Source organism: Delphinus delphis, chromosome 8 (assembly GCF_949987515.2).
Source record: "Delphinus delphis chromosome 8, mDelDel1.2, whole genome shotgun sequence".
In the NCBI taxonomy this organism is placed as follows: Eukaryota; Metazoa; Chordata; class Mammalia; order Artiodactyla; family Delphinidae; genus Delphinus; species Delphinus delphis.
In genome coordinates this window covers 105,676,604-105,695,124 of record NC_082690.1, presented here as the reverse complement: position 1 = coordinate 105,695,124, position 18,521 = coordinate 105,676,604, and the positions used below count along the sequence as shown (strand labels likewise).

Here is an 18,521-nt window from a genome sequence, read left to right as displayed (position 1 = left end):
AAGATAGACGATGATTATGTAGCATTGTAAGGTTTAAATGTATTCCGTATTGAATTCATATATAAAATCTGTACTTTAAATTTGTAATGCTAACTACCTTTCCCCCCAGAAAGATTAAGTTATATTTATTGATTTTCTTATAGAACACTGAGGTTTTTAACATTGTGGTATATTTATAGTTTACTGTCTCTTGACAAGACTCTTATTTCCTTATACAGGTCACTCTTTCAAGTGCCATTTTATAAGCTACTATGAAATTTAAGTTAAATGTTCTTTGTAAACATTTGTCTATTTTCAGTGAATAAAGATTTTATGAAGTATGCTGAAGTTATAAACACACCTGTTTTCATTATATAATATTAAGAAAGAAAAAAAAGATTAGTGGTTGTTAGGGGTTAAGTCTGAGGCAGGGATGAACAGGCAAAGCCCAGAGGATTTTTAGGGTAGTGAAACTGTTCTACAGACTACTACAATGGTGGATACGTGCTATCATACATTTGTCTAAACCCACAGAACATACAACATTAAGAGTGAAGCTAATGTAACGTGCGGACTTTGGGTGATAATGATGTGTCAACACAGGTTCATGGAGGTTGGAGGGGGGGCACGTGGGGAGACAAGGAGTATATAGGCTTCTGGCTCTGTACTTCTGCCTCAATTCTGCTGTGAACCTAAAACTGCTTATGAAATAAAATTTATTAATTTTAAAAAATGGTTAAATGTAAATTTGTGTTATGCATATTCTACAACAAGGAAGAAAAGATTTGCTAAATCACTGTTCATTTATAGTAGAGCTTAAAAACGTCATATATGTTATACATCATTTGAAAAGGAGATAAATAGAAAAGCTTTCTAAAAAAAGGTTTCCTTCCACTGCTTAACAGTTGTACTTTGTACGTAACGATAAAAAGCAAAGAAGCCAGCTTATAATTTAGTATTTCACCTACTTCTGTACCAAACACTAAACTTCTAGAAGCTTCTAAGAACAAAGTGCTTTACTGTAACAAACTAAAAGCAAGCCAGGGCTTCCCTGGTGGCACAGTGGTTAAGAATCTGCCTGCCAATGCAGGGGATATGAGTTCGAGCCCTGGTCCGGGAAGATCCCACATGCAGCGGAGCAATGAGGCCCGTGTGCCACAACTACTGAAGCCCGTGCGCCTAGAGCCTGTGCTTGGCAAAAGAGAAGCCACCGCAATGAGAAGCCCGCGCACAGCAACGAAGAGCAGCCCCCGCTCACCGCAACTAGAGAAAGCCCACGCACAGCAGTGAAGACCCAACGTAGCCAAAAATAAATAAATTTATATTGAAAAATAAACAAATAAAAGCAACCCAAATTTGTGATTAAAAATAAAAATCTAAAGCCCACTGAAATGGGAAATGGCTATAAAGTATACCAGTAATTAAAAAGAAGGCAGATCTCTGTGTACTGCATGGGACTCAATGAAAAGTGATGAATGATAAGAAAAAAAAGGTGTATGCCTAACACTGTATAGTTTCTATAAGCACATATATAAGTAATACAAACACATAGAAATGAATAAAAAAATAGAGACAAAACTATTAACAGCAGAAGACAGAAAAGAACTGGGGGAAGGTGAGCAGAAAAGATTTTAGTCTTACCTATTTTTACTTTTTTTCAACGCAAATATAATCACGCATTGACTAAGTTTTTGAAACTAAGGCTTCTATTCTAAACAGAAAAACGGCAACAGAGTAAAAAAGAAAATTTCACAATATCCTACTACCAGTCAAGATTTCAAAACCAAAGCCAGTGAAAGAGTTCATAAAATATTAACCATTAACAAAATCAGCATAGCCTTAATCACTTGTTCTGTGAAAGTTTATGACTTCTACATTAATACACTTGCAAGGGAAAAAAAAAAAACCCTACAAATTCAAATTACCCAAAGTTATCTTCTATGGAAAAGGGAGGAGAACTTTAATATTACTTCCATTTTATATAGGAAGAAGCTGGGGCTCAGAAAGTGAAATAATTTGCCCAAAGTCAGACAGCTAGTTCAGTAGTCAAACCAAGATTCCAATCCAGTTCTCATCAACTTAACAACGCTTTCCCGAAATCATTCTGGCTAGACGTCCTCCCTCCCTCCCAGAGGTTCCTTCTTCATATAAAAGATGAACATCCTACACTCACCTTAAGGTGAGAAGAGTTAAAATATGCAAGTAATGACTCAAGCACAAGTGACAACCGTAATAACAGGCACTGGGCAAACAAAATAGGAAGAGACAGTTACATCTACCCAGTGTAAGGCAGGTATGTAAGAAGGGCAGGCTGCTGAAGGTTTACACTAATCAAGAGGCAATTCAGCAGTCACTGATGCCAAAAATTGAAAAATTTTAAGCCTGACAATATGGTAAATGGCAGGAATGGACTCTACTTTTTTCAGGGGATAAACATAAACATGCCCAATAACGCTTAACTTTAATCCTCACAACAATTCTGCTAAACCAGCTCGCTCTCTCTCTACCCTGTGCCCCCTACAACTCTTCCTCATTCTTTCCTCGTTGCCCTGGAAGATTATCAAACTCTATTTTTTGAAATTTGATGAAAACAATAGTTATAATACCTATGCATTTCAAGCTCCTTGGCCTCACTGAACATTACTCGGATAGGACTAGAAGTAGTTATTAACTCTTTACTCCTGGCATCAGCAGCACTGGCACCAAACCCCCTAACTCTCCTCAATTTACAAGTCTTGCTAACCACACTATCATAAAGTGAGTTCCAGCCCAGCCGAGCCTATGCTAGTATGTTCCTCCATGCCTCTTTTAATTTACCAGTCAGAGTAAGAAAAGACTTAATATAAAGAAATAAGTATAAAACCATCCCCCCTCTCCCTCAGGATAGGCCACGTATTATAAATGCTGAACTCTACTCTTTTCCTTTCGCAAAGACAGATTCAGCTCAGAATCTATTTTGATCCACATCCCTTTTCCAGATTGTTTTTGGTGTTCTATACTTGGCCAGAGTCACATTTAAAGTTCACATAAACGTTTCCTAGCAATCAAATGATCCCATTTTAAAAAGGTAACTAGTCTTGAAATCTTTTCCATTTCTGGATATAAAAATGAGCTAATTAATATGAAGAACCAGAAAATCTTTAAGAAATTCCTTATTGACACAGGAACACTCCATTTAAAGAGGAAAAAACAATCACATTTGCCAGCTCTTAACAAAATGAACATCCTTGGGACTTCCCTCGTGGTGCAGTGGTTAAGAATCCGCCTGCCAATGCAGGGGACACGGGTTCGAGCCCTGGTCGGGGAAGATCCCACATGCCGCGGAGCAACTAAGCCCGTGCACCACAACAACTGAGCCTGCACTCTAGAGCCCGTGTGCCACAACAACTGAACCTGTGCTCTACAGCCCGTGAGCCACAACTACTGAAGCCTGCGCACCTAGAGCCCGTGCTCCACAACAAGAGAAGCCACCGCAATGAGAAGCCCACACACCACAACGAAGAGTAGCCCCCGCTCGCCACAACTAGAGAAAGCCCACGCGCAGCAACGAAGACCCAACACGGCCAAAAAATAAAAATGAATTTTTAAAAAATGAACAACCTGCATTACTTGCAATTCTTAAAGTTTTCTGAATGCTGACACATATCCAAAACAATATCTGGTACATGATTATTCAAAAGTAGCAAGACGCAGAAAGAACAATCGAAAATAAAAAGTAATACCAGCAATCTAAAAATAAAAAAAGACTAAACATATCTGCTGGACTGGCCAACATGAAGAGCACTTTAGGCACAGAATACCTCAAGTTCCTGGATAAGGAACAACTGACAGCTCACTTCTAGTTCTAATCTAATTAGGCAATAGCTGCATATAAACTGGGATTAAAAGCATTTGAAAATTCTTATAAGGGTAAAGATATCAATTAACTTCAGGCCTTAAGTTAAATATGAAATGTCTAAGATCACCAAGAAAAGAAGTGTCTAATCTCTTACTGGGTGTAGGTAAAAAGAGCAGACAGGAATGAAGGAAAAAAATCCCACAATATATAGGCAAGAAAAGGAAAAGAACAGAAAAAAAGCCCAATTAGAGAGCACAAAATACGAAAAGTAGAAATAAACCAAATATTTCAATCACAACTAATGTAAATAGACTAACCACCTTAAACTCAAATTATGAAAATGCAATCTAGCTGTGTGCTGCTTTCAAAGGGCACTCCTAAAACATTAAGGACACCAAAACTTGATAGTTAAAGGGCAGAAAAATATATACCAAGCAAACATTAACTAAAGTCCCTTGGTACAGCTATGCCAATATCTGACAAAATATATTTTAGTGGAAAAAATGTTCCTAGAAACAAAGATTCGTTACAGAATGACAAACTGTGCAAGTCACTGGAAACTTAGCAATTCTAAACGTATAGATAGAAAGCAAAAATTGAGAGAACTATAGGAATTTGACAAATGTTCCATCACAATGGGATTTTAACAACACCCCTCTCTGTAACTGATGGAACAAGCAGACAGTATTAGTTAAGGACACTAGTTTGAATGTGAATTCAATTAATGTGTTTCATCCAATAGACATGGGAAAACCCGACCTTAAAATTGGAAACACATTCTTTTTAAACACACATGGAAAACTGATAAAAATTTGCCACAAACTAGACACCATTAAAACAGCCTCAACAATTTCAAACAATCAAAATCACACTGGACCACATTTTATTAGCACAATGTATGTTAGCAATCAATAACAAAGATTAAAAGATACAGGGCTTCCCTGGTGACACAGTGGTTAAGAATCCACCTGCCAATGCAGGGGACATGGGTTTGAGCCCTGGTCCGAGAAGATCCCACATGCCGTGGAGCAACTAAGTCCGTATGCCACAACTACTGAAGCCCGTGTGCCTAGAGCCCATAATCTGCTACAAGAGAAGCCACCGCAATGAGAAGCCCGCGCACCACAACGAAGAGTAGCCCCCACTCGACACAACTAGAGAAAGCCCGCGCACAGCAATGAAGATCCAATGCAGCCATAAATAAATAAATTAAATATATATCAATATACCAGCATTTTTCAATACACTTTCTAAATTTCTAAGGCAGAGAAGAAATCAAAATGAAAATGTGAAGATATTCAGAACTAAAAGATAAAAATTTTGCATAGCAAAACTACTGAATTGGAGCTAAAGTAGTATTTAAAGGGTAGTTACTACTTTATTTACATATATATGTATACATGTATACAAAAGGCCTGAAAATTAATGAGCTAAAAATCCTTGTTTAAGAAACTAAATATTAGTAATTAATTACAAATCAGGCGAAGTCAAAAGAGATTATAATTTTCTGCCAATATATTTGAAAACACGGACAAAATAAATGTTTTAGAAAAATGTAAATTACCAAATGTGACTCAAGAAAAAGAAGACTCTAATGAGCCTATAAATATTAAAGCAACCAAGCCAGTAATTTTTAAATTCAGACAGAAAACACCAGGCCCTGATGGTTTTACAGGCAAGCTTTATCAAAATGAAAGAACAGATAATTACAATTTTACATACAAACTCTCTAAGAGAAAAAAAACATACAAACACTACAGCTTATTTTATTAGACTGAGAATACCCTTAATAGCAAAACTCATAGAGCTGATACAAAAAAGGAAAGTTAAAGATCTTACCAATGAACATAGATACATAAATCCTAAGATATTAGCAAGTAAAAAAGTATATCTAAGGGAATTCCCTCGCAGTCCAGTGGCTAGGACTCGGCACTTTCACTGCTGGGGCCCCGGTTCAATCCCTGGTCAAGGAACTAAGATCCCGCAAGCTGAGTGGCAAGGTCAAAAAAAAAAAAAAAAAATACATGCGGGCTTCCCTGGTGGCGCAGTGGTTGGGAGTCCACCTGCCGATGCAGGGGACACAGGTTTGTGCCCCGGTCCGGGAAGAGCCCACATGCCGCGGAGTGGCTGGGCCCGTGAGCCATGGCCGCTGAGCCTGTGCTCTGCAACGGGAGAGGCCACAGCAGTGAGAGGCCCGCGTACCACAAAAAAAAAAAAAAAAAAAAAAAAAAGCCAAAAACGAAACAAAAGAACAATTTTGTTTAAAAAAAGAATATGTCATGATTGAGATGGATTTATCCCAGAAATGTGAAATTAATTCCAATATTACCTTTTAGAGCAATTTTTCACATTACTAAAGGAGAAAAACTGTAATATCATCCCAATTGATGTAGAAAATGCATTCAATTAAGTGCAATGCCCACTTGTGATGTTTTTTTAAATTTCTCCATAAACTAAGATTGAAGAAATCTTCCTCAACCTGTTAAAGGAAAAAAAAAAAAGTATCCACACATTTAATGGTGAAAGATAAAAGCATTTCCCTTAAAACCGGGAATATGACAAAGATGCCCGCCATTACCATTTATATTTGGCACTGGTGATGGCTGCCATGAAGCAGTGCAGTTAAGACTAGAGTTAAGATATAAAAAGTAAAAGGACTGGAAAGAAATGACCTGTCATTATTCAAAGATTAGATGATTATCTACATAAAAACCCCCAAGAGTCCACAAGCAAATTATTAAGTTAGAGAAGTTAATGAATATGACTCACATATAAAGTCATCTACATTTCCATTTACCAGCAAAGAGAAATTTTTAACTTAAAAAAAAATTTACAACAGCAACAAAAACTATAAAGCAACCAAAGAACAAATCTAACAACAACAACAACAAATGCAAGACCTGTAGGAAGAAAAAAACATAAAACTTTTTAAAAGACAACTACCTATAAACCAAAAAATCTATTTCCTCCTCTACTTGGGTAGTATGAGGGCTAGAAGAAAAGATTAGAAGATATTAAGATCCATTTTTGCCCTTTTATTACATGCTTTCAAAAAATACTTTTTTAAAAATCCCATAAACACAGTAAAGAGGTCACAAATTGGGAAAGAACATTTGTCACACAAATAATAAAAATCAAAATATATAAGAATTCCTACAAATAAGAAAAACCAAACAACTCAAAAGGAAGAAAAATAAGACATGAGCTTCCCTGGTGGCGCAGTGGTTGAGAGTCCGCCTGCCGATGCAGGGGACACGGGTTCGTGCCCTGGTCCGGGAAGATCCCACATGCTGCGGAGTGGCTGGGCCCGTGAGCCATGGCCGCTGAACCTGCGCGTCTGGAGCCTGTGCTCCGCAACGGGAGAGGCCACAGCAGTGAGAGGCCAGCATACCGCAAAAAAAAAAAAAAAAAAAAAAGACAAACAGGTATTTCACAAAAGAAGAAATCCAAATAGCCAAAAAAATGCTCAACTTCAGTAGTAATATGAAAGAAGAACATTAAAACCATGCAGAAATAAATGAATTAATAAAAATGGCCAAAGAATGACTTGAACAGACGTTCCCCTAAAGAAGATACACAAACAGCCAATAAGGACATGAAAAGATGCTCAACAGCATTAGTCATTCAGGAAAGGCAAAATCACAATGAGATACCACACTTCACTAGCATGGCAATAATTTTTTTTTAAAGGGAAAATAATGTATGTTGGTGAGGACATGGAAAAATTAGAACCCTGATACAGTGTTGGTGAGAATATAATATGGTACAGTCACTTTGGAAAACAGTTTGGTAGGTCTTCAAAATGTTAAACACAGTTACATTACCTAACAATTCCACTCCTTACTATACACCAAGAGAAATAAATACCTATGCCCCTCCAAAGACTTATACACAAATGCTCACAGCAGTACTGTTCACAACAGTCAAAAAGTGGAAACAACCCAAACATGCACCAACTGATGAATGGATAAATAACATGTCATATGTGCATACAATGGAATGTTATTCAGCAATCAAATGAAATGACACTGATACTGAAATATGCTACAACATGGATAAACCTTGAAAACACGCTAAGTGGAAGAAGCTAGTCACAAAAGACCACATACTGTATGATTCCATTTACATGAAATGTCCAGAACAGGCAAATCCACAGAAAGTCCATTAGTGGTTGCCTAGAGGTTAGGTGGGAATGGAGAGTCACTGCTAATGGGTACAAGGTTTCTTTTCAGGATGATGAAATGTTCGAACATTAGATTGTGGTGATCATTACGCAGTTCTGTGAATATACTAAAACCTATTAAATTGTACGCTCTAAGTGGGTAAATTGTAATATGTGAATTACATCTCAATAAAGCTATTAATTAAAAAATGAGATGTAAGTTCACACCCACCAATCTGGCAAATACAAAGAAGTCGGACAATACCAAGAGTTGGCAAGGATACAGAACAACAGTGCTGGTAGGAGGGTAAACTGGCAACTATTTTTAACTAAAGTTAAAGCTGTACAGGTCCCCCACTACCCTGCAATTCTAGTTCTCTCCAAGGCTTCATACCTTGGAAAAATGCTTTTGCACTTGTTCAAAGCCTCGTTGTTTCTTTAGTGGAAACAATCCTATCCTACAATGATAGGACAGAGAATAAAATGAGATATTCAGTCTGAAATAGAACACAGAAGTGAAAAGGAATAAACTATAGCTACACACATCAATGTAGACAAAACTCATTATCTGCATGGTCTCACTTCCCTCACCTCCCAGCTTCAAGTCCATACCTCACCATTACAATCACTTCTCTTGCTTTGCCACTTTTGCCTGGGTAAACCACAACTGCAACACTGCCTACTCTGCTCCCAGGAAACAGAACACAACTGCTTTTTTCACTTTAAACTAAGGACAGCTCCCCTCAGGAGGCCATTCCACATGGCTAGTCCATTCACATTCTGATCTTCCCATAGAATACTGCATACCTTCTCCTCTCTCGTCACACCCCACCGGCCCCTACTCACCCTCATTTTTACTGACAAATCCTCCTACTTCACGGAGAGAAAAAGAAAGAAGAAAACGGCCCTGCTCCCACCATGCCAGCTCCCCTACTATGCTCTCCCTCATCTCACCAAGGAAGAGTATACGGGTGCTCCACGTGGGCCCATTCCCAGCAAATGTCCCCTCTCCCGCTTCATCAAGGTGTTCATTCTGTACAGAACCATTTCCCACGAACAGTACAAAAATGCTGTAATTTCGGCCATCTCAACCAAACTTTCTCAGGGCCCCAACTCTCCCTTTAGCACGGCGCCAAGTGCCCACAAAAGGGCTTTCTCCACTTGCCCTCCTCTTCTCTCAATCCCTCGTGAACCCTCCCTTCCAGGCTCTTCCTGCACCACCGTGTGGGGACTGCTCTTGTCAAGGCCATCAGTGACTCATGTGCCACCAAAGCCAGAGGACAAGTCTGGGCCCTCATTTCACCTGAGGGCACAGCAGGAGCACTGGGCGTGGGTTCTCACTCCGTCCCCCTTGACGACACCTCCCCCATCTTCAAAGATGCAAGGACCACCTGGTTCTCCTCTACCTGGGAGCCTGCCTGTCCCCATTTTCCTTGCTGCCTCGGCCCTCATTCATCAGTGCGCTCACTCAACATCAGGACTTTTAAGTGTCATGAAAACACTGAGGACTCTCACATGTCTATCCTCAGCCCAGACCTCTCCCCTCAACTCCGAACGCCGTAACCCTACGTGGCTCCAGTTGGCTCTCGAACGAAGACGGTCACAAATGCAACAGGCCCAGACCCCAGCTCTTGATCTTACTTCCAAACCTGCACCTCCCACCACCTTGACCGCAAGCAAAAACCCCTGGTCGGTATCACCTTCACTCCGTTCTCTCAGCTATATTCAATCTGTCAACAAAGCCTGTTGGCCCGACCTTCAAGATGCACCCAGAATCCAACCACTCCTCACTTCCACCCCTGTGCCCCGTCAGTCCAAGCTGCCATTATTGTTTTGTTGGATCCTGGGCAGCAGAGGGGCAGCTATTCTTAACACGGTTTCAGGGGAACCTTTTAAAAACATAAATCAGATCTCATATCACACCCCTGCTCAAAACACTACAGTACTTCCCATCTCATTCAGAGAAACAGACAAAATCCCAACTGCCTGTGTGACTGGCTCCCGCCCCCACCCCACCCCACCCCCACCCCACCCCCGCCCCCACCCCACCCCACCCCCACCCCCGCCCCCACCCCACCCCACCCCCACCCCACCCCCGCCCCCCCACCCCGACTTTCTCTCCTGCCACTCTCCCTCCAGCCTGGCTCTCTACTGTCCCTCCAACACAACAGGTACAACCCTTCTTAGCACCTCACGTGCACTGGACTCTGCCTGTGAGACTCCCCTTACCCCACCCCCACCCCCACCCGGAGCCACGTGGCTCCCTGCCTCACCTCCTGTGTTCAGAGGTCTCAGGAAGGCCCCTCCTGACCACCTTATTTCAATCTGCAAACAGCCCCCACCCACCTGGCTTGACTTTGCTCCCAGCTGCATCACCACATGACTACCGTGTCTTTGACTTTCTGTCTTTAACTGTCTTTCTCCACCAACACGTAAGTTCCAGAGGACAAGGACAATGTCTTCTTTGCTCACTGCTAATACAGCCAGCATCAGAACGTATGTTTTATCGCCTAAGACATAAGTACTCAAACATCTGAATAAATGAGTCTCAAAAACAGTAAGAGGGGAGGGGGGAATTACAGAACAAAATGATTCCATTTATATAAAGACATGCAAAAATTAAGTTATATTATATAAGGATACATTCACAGATGGTAACACCATAAAGTAAATCGAGAAAATGATACATGCAGGTCAGCCCTTGCTTTGGGGAGGTCAGAAGAGGTAGGAGTGGTCGGGGAGGTCATACAGGAAGCCAAAGGTAGTGGCAACATTCCATTTCTTAAGCGGGTCAGTGGGTGCACAACTGGTAGTTTTAACATTTAATATCTGTACACATGCTGACATATACTCCTTGAACATATGATCTCATTAAAAATTGAAACAAAGAACAGGTTAGAGCAAGACAGGTCAAATCCAGCCCACCACCTGTTTTTGTAAATAAAACTCTACTAGAAGACAGCCACCTTCATGTGTTTCATGTTGACTGTGGCTGCTTTTATACCACAGCAGCAGAATCGAGTAGTTACAGAGACCATATAGCCAGCAAAGCCTAACATATTTACTGACTGGCCCTTTACAGAAAAGAGTTGTCTGGTTATAATGTGAAATTTGAAAAGAAACTGAAAGCAAAATTTAAAAGAGCCAACCTTCTGTTAAAAAACACTGATCTCTCAAGGACTTCCCTGGCGGTCCAGTGGTTAAGACTACGAGCTTCCACTGCAGGGGGCACGGGTTCGATCCCTGGTTAGGGAACTAGATCCCACATGCCTCGTGGCACGGTCAAATAAATAAATAAAAGTTAAAAACGAAAACAAAACATTGATCCTTCAAGACGTGTGATTATCTCCAAGAGCACAGTACACTGAAAAAATATGGTTCCATATAACACGAGGGATTCCAAAGCAAACGGGATTTTTATACTGTCTTAAAGCACCAGAGAGATTTTAAAGATGAATATTTTAGAAAGCAAAGTGCAAAACCTCAAATTTATGATCTCTACTCCCACCCCAGTAAGAAAATATTATCACATTTTAGCAAATAAAATCTATATAACATAATCCAAATTTGGGGGGAAAAGGAAGACAACAACAACACTACCACCGAACTCTACAACCTGCCCTCACCCACTTCGCCATCATCCTATACTTCCCCAGGGCAGCTAGTTAGACCTCGAAGGTCCTCTATGATGCCATAATACTCCATCTCACTTTTTCAGGGCATTTCACTGAAGCTTATATTAGTCATCTCTGAACTTATTTCTACTGCTATTAGGAAGAAGACTAATAACAGTAATATTAAAACAAATATTACTGTGTACTAGGCATTGTGCTAGTTCGTTTATATTTAATATTCATTTCACAAACAGGAAACAAAGGAACAGAGATGTCATCTAACATTATGATTACACAGCTGGAAGACTGTGGAAGCCAGAACTCAAAGTCAGCTATTTTAGGTCCTGTGCACTCTTGACCTCCACAAGACACTCTGAATTGAGAACAGAGAACAGATATTAATCTGTGAAAACTTCCTTAGCTTAAAATACTATCCCTATGATAGGTGCCAAATACATAGCTACTGTATCCATCTAAGAGTATAATAAATCAAGGATGAGAGGTCCACAGTGGAAAGGGGGGAAGGGGGTGATTCAAAGAGTATTGTTTAATCAGAAGGGATTGGGTCTCATCACCGGCAACAGAGGCAGATGTGACCTGCCCACTGTCCAGAGGCAACAGAAACCCTATGTATCTCTAAGTCAACAAAAGTAAACCAGGAGACACTACACTCCCTCATCTACTACAATGACAAAAACAGATATGTACTACCACTAAAAAACAAACAACAACAACAAACAAAACACCAACTCAGAAGTTAACCATTTATTCGTTTTTCTTTAAATTTTTATTGGAGTATAGTTGATTTACAATGTTGTGTTTATTCTTAACTCGCCGTGAGTTCCAGCTATGATGTTATTGTTGAAACAAATGACACTTGAAATTACGGTCTATTGGGGCCACCGAAACCCTAAGGAATCACCCAGGAACTGAGATTTCTCTGCTGCCTACAGGTGATTTTCCAGAATGACCTAAATCTTTCTCTAATAATCAGTGACCTCCAAAACCATGATTCTCATGAAAGGAAGCCCCAAACAGCCACTCGAGTCAATACTTGTCAATGTTCCTCGCACCACTGCCTCATCTGGGGACTGAAGGCCCAGATTTCACCAAGGTCCAGCCAATGCCTACTGACTACACTAAGTCTTACGGGATAGAGGAGGCCACCCCGGAGTGTGCCTTAGTGGCTAGTGTAACTGCTGCCTACTCACCCTGATAGGGTCTCAGAGGGCCATGCATTCTCAGGCAAGCTCCCCTTTCTCTCCTTGTCAGTGTGTCGCATTACTATTGACACCAGCATTATTGTTCAGATTTACATCCAGGTCCAGGGAACTCCAGGCTCCCACTAGCAATCCACACGGCTTTCTCCAAGTCTGACTCAACATTCAGTCATACTTTTACTTCTGCAGGCTTGCTTGCTTTTACTTATTTATTTATTTATTGCCGCCTTTTTAGTTCGGCTGCCTAATGTTTCAAAAAACAATCTCATTCATCTTTCCTTTGGGCCACCATATTTCAGGGCAGTCAGCATCTGGTGTACACAAACCATTCCAAGTCAATACATACTCCCGCTGTAAGATATTCTGGAATTAATAATACCCTAGTTTTCTCCAGAGTTGTTGAGAAGTACAAAATCAGAGTCTCCTTATATCAGTAAAAAGATGCTCAGAACCTATCAAACTTTATTTGTATAAAATCAGTCGATTGTGTAGTCTTCACTAATACTTAATAAAACAGATCAACACTAGCCAGCAGAAGTGAGAAGTAGTAAACCTCCTCTACTCAGAGTAACCCCAGACCTTTGCAAAGTCTGTGACACAAAAATGCCCTTTTTAAGGTTAAGAAGCCTTTCGAGTACTGCCAAGATTCCCTTTTACTTGCTTCTTTACCGTCTAGCCAATCTACCTGGTACCCAGATGTCAGTTCATAATCATTCAAAACCTGAGACTGGGCATTGACCAGTAACTCTCTCTCCCCTCCCAGTAAAGAAAAATAAAGGGGGAGGGAGAAGGAAAGGGGGTTTCCGTGGCAACTAAATGTAAGCCAAAGTCAAAGTCAAATCTACAGTCAACCTCGATCCAGACTGCAGCAGGAAAAAACCCATTCCCACTGGAAGCACCATGGATTTCAAGGATGCTCAAGATGTTTAGCATGAACCTACACCAAGCCTCTGATCAGTATGGGAACAGTCAGTGTTTCAAGTTTGATCAAGATGTTGCAACCAACATCTATGGAGCAAAAGACAATATAGGTCAATCCTATTTGTCACTGCAAAGCAGCTTCACCAGCATGGGAAGAGTGGCACTGCTTAGACACACCAAACCAAGGAGGAAAGTGGAAGTAACTATTCAATACCTATGAGAAACAAAGGTGTAACTATTTTATTTTTTGGCAAGAGACTTCTGGCAATCTCAACCACCCAACCAGCAGACACAAGCTCTTTCCTCTCAAGTCTCTAGGGCCTCTCATTAAGAGTCTGCTATTTACACCATATACAAGTCTAACAAGCTGTGTTCCCTGGCCTCACAGCCAAAAGGACATCTCTTTTGTCAATGCTGCCTCTCCCCATAGACTGCAAGTCTTAAATGCCTGTTCATGACTGAATCCCTAATACAGTTCCTGACAGGGTAAGGATTCAATATATTTGCTGACCAAATAAATGACGACTAGAAGAAGCAGACAGGAGGAGTGGTCACTTGTCATTCTCAGCATAGCCACAGGCCTGATTTCAGGATGAAGGATTAGAAAGTGCCTCCCTGATCTCCTCCCTTTTATATGTCGAGATTTTAACATTTGGTTGGTAAAAATCTGTACAATTTTTATACTAACATTTTTCCACTCAATAAACTAGATCATGCATATTCTAAGTGTGTGTGAGAAAAGGATCTCTGCCGGTCTCTCTTCTACTGTACCTCACCTCCCCAGGAGGAAAAACACTCACCCACTTGGGTCAGAGTCCAGGGCACAGGCAATCCCCCTTTGCTAGCAAGCAAGGGTCACTGTGTTAAACAATAAGCATAGAGTTTGCCTCTCTCTTGCCTTCAAAGGGCAGAATTGGCAAATCAATCCAGGGCTAACTCTCTGGAAATAGGCTTTCATTTAAAAAAAAAAAAAAAGATAACGATGAAGCTGGCATCTAAAAACAGAACTGACAGCTGACTGACAGGATGAGGGCAAAAGATACAAAACTCAAAAATCACAGTAGGATAAGGTTATTTAGCATAGGCACAAACAATCCTAAACACCTGGCAGCACTAAGTTTCAGCTATGGCAATAGATTCTCATGAAGCAACAGAAAAAAAAAAAAACAGTTTCTCAATTATTTTATAAAATAAATTCACTTAAAAATTTTTTTTTTAATTTCAGTCTCCTTTAAAGTTCAGCACCTGAAAATAACGTACGTACACCATCTTTCCCCACTAAGTAATGTCCAAGGTAGGATCTAGGTATAGGTAGAGCTCACAGATGACACAAAGAATTCCTTGACCCACAAGCAGTCCCTAAAATCTGTGGTCTAGAAGAGTGGTTCCAAAAACTAGCTGCACTTCAGTGCTACTTGAGGAGCTTTTAAAAACATATTCTCACTCTCACCACACATTTCTAGAGGTGGAGTTCATTTTAAGACCCATGGTCTTAAAAAGTATCCCAAATGATTCCAATGCAGGCCAGATTAGGCCATCTATCTAGAGCAGGGTTTCTCAACCTCAGCACCACTGATATTTGGGGCTGGATAATTTTTTATTGGGGGGAGAGGGTTGCCATCTTGTGCATCATAGGATGTTTAGCAGCATCCCTGGTCTCTACCCTCTAGAAGTCATTAGTACACTGCCCAACCCCACAGATGTGACAAGGAAAAACGTCTCCAGACATTGCCAAATGTTTCTTTGGGGCAAAATCATCCTCCAGTTGAGAACCACTGATCTAGAGTAAATCAAAAACCAACCATTTGAGGTTCTCTTAAGAAAGGAGAGATAAGAAAGCTTTTTAAAGCCAAGAGGCCAGGTCTATTTTTTTCTATCCATCTCACCTAAGAAAAAGCAGCGAATCCTCGGCTCACACCAGGGCTCAGGTCTTGACTTATGAGGAGGAGCAACCACAGCCTCTTGTGCTTTTTATGAAATAAACTCAGAGCTGAGTTTTAGCTGAGCAGACGGTTAGAAGAACTTCGCTATCATTCTTAAGGGTAATAAAGCATTGTAAAATTTTAGACCAATATACACACTCAGGCTGCCTCTCAAATATCCAAAATACAAAACCCCAAGATACAAGTTTATCAAAGAAGCAAACTAAATTCCAATCCTGACCAATACTGTTTTAAGGAAGATGTCTCATCTGTAACAAGCACATTATCTTTGTACCAAATCAATGCAAAAATTTACTTTAAAGAGGCTAAGCAAACCTCACCCAGTCAAGCCTTAATTTTATCACTATTCATTTTCTGTCCAGTTATGGTCTGATTCTCAAATTCCCAAGCAGTTAATTGAAACCAGCAAGTTTTTGTTTTGCTATACTTTACACAAAAGCTAGTTTTCTAATCTAAAACAATCTTCTTCCTGTTCCTCAGTAAGTTAAACCAGCGAGATGCTCATCTATACTTAAGACCAAGTCTATCAAAATAACACTTCCCCAAGTGCAACGAAGCAAGCCAAGGCCCAAGCAAGTAATTCCAGCGGAAAGGCAAGCATGGTTTCAAGTACCAGGCAGAAGAGCACGGGGCAAGAATCAAAAGACTGTGAGTATACGTGTGAGTGAGTGCGTGGCATTTTGTTAGATACTCTACACTCTGATCAAACACACTGAAATGCAAAATATCCATCCAGGACAACAGCTATTTCCCAAACTATCTTCACTGAAGTGTATCTCAATACACAGCAACCTTTCAAATCTCAGTAAGAACCCAGGAGTACACTAAGAAACTCTAGAACTATTGGGGGCCAATCACACTCAACACGTAGTATCCAAAAAGTACGGTAGGAACAGAATCCGACTTGAGCTCCCGATGGCCTTTTCTTTATTTAACCATCTCTTAAACCATTCCGAGGCACCACCACTAATTACTCCAAAAAACGTTTGTAATTTAATCAATCTTCAACCACCCCTTCTCCTGGGTGGTTCTCAGGCCAAATGACTCTTAAACACACACAGCTTTCTAAAGACAGACACCAAAAGCCAGGACTTAAACACTCATGTGACTTCCTAATAGTATCTAAACATTTAAAAATCAAATTTAAATTAATAATGGCCACTAATTACTCAGCGTATTCTTCGCGCCAGGCACCGTTTCTAGCTTCTTTACACGTATTAACTCCTTTCCTCCCGACAAACTTAAGGAGGGAGACGCTGCTGCTATTCCCGTATCACAGAAGGAGCAGGGAGTTTGGGTAACCTGCCCAAGGTCACAGGGCTAGAAAGTGGTGAAGCTGAGACCTGAAACCAGGCAGTCTAACCCGAGAGCAAAGAAAGCTCCCCCACTACCACCGCTTAGGAGACTTTCCAGTGGCTGGAAATCTGGAGTCTCTTTCCCACTTGCTGCCTACCTACAACGTGACCTTGAGGACATAATCGCATTCAACTCCACATTAACAAAACAGCCACATTAACATTAAGTGCTGTGAGGATGAAAGGAAACAACTCCGAAGCGCCCCTCCCAGAAAAACAAAACATAAAGCTCTATCCGACCCACAGAGAAAATGGTGAAGTACCGAGAAAATTACACGAAGCTCCGAGGTTGAAACGTCAGGACACACAGGTACATCCAAGGACTCATTCCGTCCACCTACAACCAAGAGTCCAAGTTGTGATCAGGGCAAGTAGGACCGGGAGGAAGCCCCTCCGAGGGAACGGCGAGAGGGTTTCTTTAAGAGGGAGGTACTTGCGGCCGAAAGAAGGACCACCCCCCTAGTGCATTTGCGCCAGGGAGGCTTTCGCGACCAGGTCTGCGCTGGAGTCGCAACACCGGAGTTAGCAAATCGCTCGGAAGGAGATTTAAACGCTCCGAGCCGGGCTCTGCGTATCCCGATGACTCTACGGCGAAGGAGCAGAAACCCACAGAACTTGTTTCCCGGAGAACCGCGTCCAACAATGGCCTTCGCGAGTCTCCGGCGAGCCGCCGCCTCAACTTGACACGCTCCGCGCTCCGGGGCCCGCGGGCAGCGGACGGCGCTCGGGGCGGGAAGGCCGGAGCGGAGCGGGGCCCGGCCGGGTTAGGGGCGCGCCCGGCCGCCGCGCCAGGCCGCGGACGTCAACGCGGGCTCAAAGTTCGTCGCCCGGCCCGCGACCCACCCAGCCGCCCGGCCCGGCGGGGCCCCCGCGGCCTGCGGCGGGGGAGCAAGCGGCTGACAGGCGCGGGCGGGGACGAGCCGGGGAGCCCGGGCGCCGCGCCTCCCCGGCCGCCCAGCGGCGAATTCCGGGGGGGAGGGGAGGGGGCCGGGACGCTCCCTCCCCGAGCCGCCGAGGCCGGGCTGAGGGGCCCCGCCGCCGCCCACGCGCCGCGCACCCCGCGCACCCCGCGCCGCGGTCCGCTCCGCCGCCCCCTCCCCCCATTACCTGGAGGTGCCCGCGACTCGCCGCTAGTTGCGCTCAGGCGGGAAACGCGCTCACCGACACCATCAGCGAAGCGCCCAAAATGGCGGACGTATCAAGCAGGCCTTGAGTTCCCCCCGCCCTCCCTCCGGCCGCCTCGCGACCAATCAAGGCCCTGCCCCCGCCCCCGGCTCCACGCTCATTGGCCTCCCTCTCCCTCCCCCTGCAACCTATTGGGTCACACTGCTGCCCCGTTGCACCCACTCCGATTGGCTCGCAGACCCCGTCCGTCAAGTGCGAGGGGCGCATTCTTTTCCCATGGACTTGACGGATCCGGAACCTCTAGGACCCCGGAGTCTGGAGAAACAAATCAGAAACCGAGAGAAACCTGGCTGGGTCCCCCTAC

At 42.5% G+C, this 18,521-nt stretch overlaps 1 protein-coding gene across 4 annotated transcripts in view; it reads right to left on the bottom strand.

The window, feature by feature from the left end:
* PPP6R3 (protein phosphatase 6 regulatory subunit 3) overlaps nt 1-18,244 on the bottom strand; it is a 126,847-nt gene extending 108,603 nt beyond the window's left edge. For 2 of the 4 annotated variants that reach the window (XM_060019445.1, XM_060019447.1), the window contains exons 1-2: nt 18,140-18,244; nt 17,296-17,369 (exon numbers count right to left, since the gene is read on the bottom strand). The gene's annotated coding sequence lies outside the window, so the exon portion shown is untranslated. Of the gene's footprint in view, nt 1-17,295; nt 17,887-18,139 lie in introns of those variants that run through there. The other 2 variants (XM_060019446.1, XM_069540972.1) reach the window with 2 other exon arrangements.
* Between the last annotated feature and the right edge of the window lie 277 nt (nt 18,245-18,521).